We start from the raw sequence: 6,075 nt of genomic DNA on the forward strand, positions 1-6,075 counted from the left end.
TAATCTTTTTAGCAATAGAACTCTTCCCATCAATGGTAATTTATGAGTGCTGTTTTAAGAATAGATTATTATATTGGTTTTTCTCTGTATGTGCAACTCTAATTGAAAATAGGAATCAATTGTATTAAAACACATGGATTTTCTATTGGCTTATTTTTCAGGTGTCACAGACTTGTCTCAATAAATATGTAGCTCTATACAAAACCGAAAATAATAAATAGAAACTTCCATCCTGTTTTACTCGGATACTTTTTTAATGTCAAGCACTGGTGTGTAATATATTTAAAGGCCAGTCATGAGGCAGAGAAGTGGAATGAAGTCCACCACATTTGGTGGATTTTTCATGGAAAAACTTTGCAATGGCACCAAGGGATAAACACAGTGGGTAAGTAAACACATTATAAGTCATTTATACTTGGGAATAATAAGCAGTTTTTACAAAAGAACGAGGTTGCTCTGTATGCCATGACACAAGAAACAATTTCAAGACATTGTTAAATTGAAAACCACAAGTTGCAGAGAAACTTGTAAAGATGATTTATTTTTTTAAAAAACCCCAAAGATACATATGTATAAGTACACACATATGCATGCAAATATATACAATAGGAATAAAACAAAAGACTGAACACAAAGCATGGACAGTGAAGAGGGAGAAGAGATTTGAGGATATGAAGTGCAAGGAACCTCTGGATTTATTCTGAATATATCTTTTTTTATTTGAATTTTTTTATATAAGAATAGAATCATGTATTATAGACATTAAATAGTGAAAAGTGTTATTAATAGCAATGAAAACATCTTTTTGTTTTCATCATCTCTCATGTCTGGTTTTAGTTTAGGAAGGCAACCACACAGACACACACACACACACACAACTTCTTGGTATGTCTAGAGATTATAGCTCTCCTGGAAATCCTCATTTACTCCTTGGAAATTTTGAATGCACAGTTGTTTGGGACACATTCTTCAATCAGACTTGGGGAGAAGGAGCTTCTGCTTGCATAGAGAACATATGTAGAAGAAACACTTGCTTTTGCTTTTGTTTCTGCATGAAGTGTGAGGATGGACATTAAATAGTGAAAAGTGTTATTAATAGCAATGAAAACATCTTTTTGTTTTCATCATCTCTCATGTCTGGTTTTAGTTTAGGAAGGCAACCACACAGACACACACACACACACAACTTCTTGGTATGTCTAGAGATTATAGCTCTCCTGGAAATCCTCATTTACTCCTTGGAAATTTTGAATGCACAGTTGTTTGGGACACATTCTTCAATCAGACTTGGGGAGAAGGAGCTTCTGCTTGCATAGAGAACATATGTAGAAGAAACACTTGCTTTTGCTTTTGTTTCTGCATGAAGTGTGAGGATGGAAAAGTGTGCTAGAACAGATTTAACAATCTGGGAAGTTGACACAACTGCAATCAATTTTGAGGGAAAATGAGACTTAAAGTGTTGCAGTGTTATGGTTTACTCTGCTTTTTATTCAGTCCTGTGTGGGCTGACTTCACTCCCCTCAGAGGACCATGGAACGAAGAACTTGGACTTGGGCTCTCCTGCTTTCTATGCCCAAAAGTCTTGTTTGCTGCCTCCTGAAGTGGTGATATTTTGTTTTTGAATCTGGCAAAAAAAGACCACGGGAAGTACTCAGTCATAAGACAGGGTTTCTTCAGATGATTTTTAAGTCATCTGAAAAAAAAAGTATTATATTCTTGCTAGGTGGTCAAGTTACTGCTCTTAGAAACTTAGCTCTTTATATATTTATGTCTGTCATAAATTTATGGCTTTTAAGCTCAGCCCTGGTAACAGTGCACAAGATTCTCTGCACTGAGAGGTTATTTCCTCCTTTCCCAGTCCATATAGAGAAGAAAAGAGCCTTGCTGTTGTTTTCCAAGTCCTCTGTGGGAGACGGACAGGTGAGGTTAGTATAACAGCAATGGAAAAGGAGTTAAAATCTGTGTTCCTGCTTTAGTCATATGACCATAAATATATTCCCTAACCTCTCTGAGTCTTAATTTCCTCGTCTTTAAGGTGGGATTAGTGACTCCTTTGCTTATCTCACAGGATATTGAGAAAGTAAACGAAATCTGTGTGAACACATTTTATAAAGAGGAGCTCCTTTTGTATATCTCAGTATCTGAATTCAACAGGTTGTTTTGTAATTATTCCTTTTGCGTTGTATCTTCCCTGAATTTTAAGGTTAGAAGCTATATCTTATATAGTATGTTTGCATCCTTAGTCTGACATGTAGTAGCCATTTAATAAATGGTTCCTGAAAGATTGCCAGTTATTGGAATATAACTTAATGGAGCCTCAAAGTTGAGAAGTATAAAACTCCAATGAAACAATTTTGAAATAGGACCATTTAAGTTTTTCCAAAGGGGAGCACAGGAGGACTAATTTCTTTTCCTATACTTTCTCAGTTCCTACGAGAACTTCACGTAATATGACCTGATTATGGTGAAAGAGGAATATAAAATTATCCCCATAGTTTATTTGTATTTATTTAGCTCAGTTGGGATTATAGCGCTTTCCAGTGTTTTTCACATCATGGTGTGTATACAAAATGACAGTGTTTGTATGGCACAGAGACTACTTAGAGAGTTTTTATATAGTGCCAAAGGATGTGGACTCTGTACACCTTGCACTCCTCCCAGCCATCCTGAGGGTTAAGAAAGAACCAGAAACAGTGTTTTGTCACATGAAACCATTGATGACAAAGCAGTTAAGAAACTCCAGGTTAGAACATATGCTGGGTTGCATAGTATCCCTTCAAATTCATGTCCATCCAGAGCCTCAGAATTTGGGAACAAGATCTGTGCAGATTTAATTAATTAATCATAGGGAGAACTCTACACGATGGCAGAGGTTATCAGAGATTTAAGTGCTGTATTTACAAAACAGGGAGTATCAAGAATTGCAGGCAACCACTGGAAGTTAACAAGAGGCATGAAACAGATTCTCCCTCACCCTCCTTCCTCCAGAAGGAACCAAATTTGCCAAATACCTTGATTTTGAACGTCTGGCCTCTAGAACTGTGAGAGGGAAAAAAAAAATCTATTGTTTTTAAGCCATGTAATATATGGTAATTTGTTATGGCAGCCCTAAGAAACTAGTATAAAGCATAATACAAAATAATCCCAGATCATGAATATATTTTTGTTTTTGTTTTTGATCATGGATATTTTTTGAAATGTAAGACCAAGATTGCCAATGTCTGCCTGTCCATTTACCAGTAACAGAGGAACTCTCTCTCATTATAATCATTTATAAAATTCATTTCATCTGACACACAGCAGGTTATTAACCCAGTGGTGGTGTGAAAATGCCTTAGATAATTGTTTTTCAAAGTCTGGTTTTCAAAATAGCAACAACAGTAGCATCTGGAAACAAGATTAGAAAGAAAAATCCTTGGCCCCTCTTAGAGCTATTGAATCAGAACCTGAGTTAGGGCCAAGCAGTCTGTGGTTTCAAAAGCTCTCCAGTGGGGGCACCTGGGTGGCTCAGTGGGTTAAGCCTCTGCCTTTGGTTCAGGTCTAGGTCTCAGGGTCCTGGGATCAAGCCCCCCACTGGGCTCTCTGCTTGGTGGGGAGCCTGCTTCTCCCTCTCTTCTGCCTACCTGTGATCTCTCACTCTCTCTCTGTCAAATAAATACATAAAATCTTTAAAACAAAACAAAACAAAAGCTCTCCAGTGGATTCTAAGTTTTGACCCCCCCCCCCCGCCTTGGAAAACTGTCATACCTGTTGGAATAGAGAGAGATTGAACTCAGCTTTGCTGACATACAAGATGGAAGCATTTTTAAGTGCTAGGGTGATTTAGTAGAAAAGTATTGCAGGATATTAGGGGGAGGTTAGTCAAGGTGACTGTGGACCATCTGTATGTGCTATGTGGTACTTAGTGGAAATTAGGCTCCCACCTTCCCACAGAGACTGGTATAGAAGTGTACTACCTTACTTGATGATTATGTTTCAAAGGGGTGGTTCCCAGGTTCTTGAGGAACACATTCCTGGGATATGAAACTGAGGAGAGACTGGGAGAAAATTATTTATATCTCAAAACGGCAGAGTAAGAATTTACAACTGCAAATTTTCTAAAGTAAATGATCTAAGAGAAGAGAGGTCAAAGTCTTAAAGTCAGGAAGAAATCTTCCTAAGCTGAGGGGAAATTAAGGTGGTCTTGGTCTGTTGCCCTCTGAATTTTTTCCCCACATGAACATTCAAATCAACTTTCCAGGATGCAAAAACACCCTGTTGGAGTTCTTATTAAGATTCTTGACATTGTAAACTTAATTTAGGACGTACTGATTTTTTTTTTCACCAAGTAACATGGTCTTCCATTTTTTCAAGTCTCCTTTTGTATTCATATTTTTCAGTATATTTTGATGATATGTTTCATTTCTGTCCTATACAATTCTAGTAGATTTTATTCCTAGATACTCAATATTTGGGGAATAGCAATTTTTTTCATTATATTTTTCTCAAAGGTCATTCGGGTGTATTGGACAATATTTTTTATAATACATTTATTGAATGCTTTTAATTTGTAAATATCTCCATAAATTATCTTGAATTTCCAGGAGAGATAATGATGCCTGAAAATAATGGCATAGCGACATTCCATTTCAATGTTATGTCTTTTATCTTATAGGTGAAACAGAAGGAATAGAGAGATTTAACTTGTTGTTTCTAGTAAGTGATAGATCTGAGATTTTATGAAGTCCCTAGTTCCAGAGTGTTTGCATATGCTATACTCTCACTCAACTGTTCTTCAGGCTTTATTTTTCCAGATACACTTATTAGTTCTCTAAGTTTTTATGTCATTGGGTATGTTAGATTCAATATATGTAGGTGGCTCTTTGAAAAAGTAACACAAGGAAATATATGTAACTTGTCAGTGAATCCTGATAATTGATTAGAAGCAACAATAGAAAAGGATATAATTGTTTTACTCAAATAGCCTAGTGGTTTGTTGGATATATTGTTAAGTATTTGATGATCGATTAATATATCACCTGTCTCCAACCCCCATATCTACTTCCAAATTTTCAAAAATTTGTGGAAAGATGCAATTATATGACTATAAATGTACATGAAATTAATATTTTAAAAAATATTTTGTTTATTTATTTGACAGATTTCACAAGTAGGCAGAAAAGCAGGCAGAGAGAGAGGGGGAGGCAGGCTCCCTGCTGAGCAGAGAGCCCAATGCGGGGCTTGATCCCAGGACCCTGAGATCATGACCTGAACCAAAGGTAGAGGCTTAACCCACTGAGCCACACAGAAATTAATTAATTAATTAATATTTTTTATAAATATTAAAGGCTTTAATATTTATTGGGTTCGAACAGAAATATTCAGCTTGTCTTAGGTTGCTTTAATATTTTATGTAGGCTGGTTGCCATGATGACTAATATGCTACAACTATGCCGTTATGCATTAAATATCATGGAAATGTACATCTGCACTGGATTTTCCTTTTTTCTTTGTTGCTTTGTTCCTAAAGTGCTGAGTTCTGCTAAAAGTTTTGGATTGAAATCAAATCTGGAAAGCTTTGGCAATGTTGCTGAAATGATATCCCAGTATATTATCTTAATGAAACAAAAATAGAGGGCTGATTGATTTATGGAGCAATTTTTTGCATCATTACCTGTCTTGATTGTATACAAAATGTTTTTTACTCTCACTGTTTTGAAAGAATCACTTTAATTTAATATGTTTATTTCAAAATCTGATATCTTAGTTGGCAACAGGATCAAATTCTACAAAAGTTTTTATGCACAATTCTTCTGAAATCCAAGAAGATGTTTATTAATTTTCAGATGCTTTAATTGTATTGTCTAAATATGACATTTAACTAAAATATACTTCTTTTGGCTGACTATCTGCTCTGTAAGAACAAAACTGGGTTTTCTATTGCTTAATCTAATTTAAACAAATGTGGCCATAATCATTTTTTTTAAATATATGTTAAAAAATTCTTCCCAACTCACAAAATATGCCCATCATAGTGGTGCTTTATATTGCGTTTTAGAGTTTAATTTTTAAACTAGTGTGTAATTTCAAATGAGT

The sequence above is a fragment of the Mustela putorius genome, unplaced genomic scaffold, assembly GCF_011764305.1.
Source record: "Mustela putorius furo isolate JIRA1106 unplaced genomic scaffold, ASM1176430v1.1 tig00003846_pilon_pilon_pilon, whole genome shotgun sequence".
NCBI lineage: Eukaryota > Metazoa > Chordata > Mammalia > Carnivora > Mustelidae > Mustela > Mustela putorius.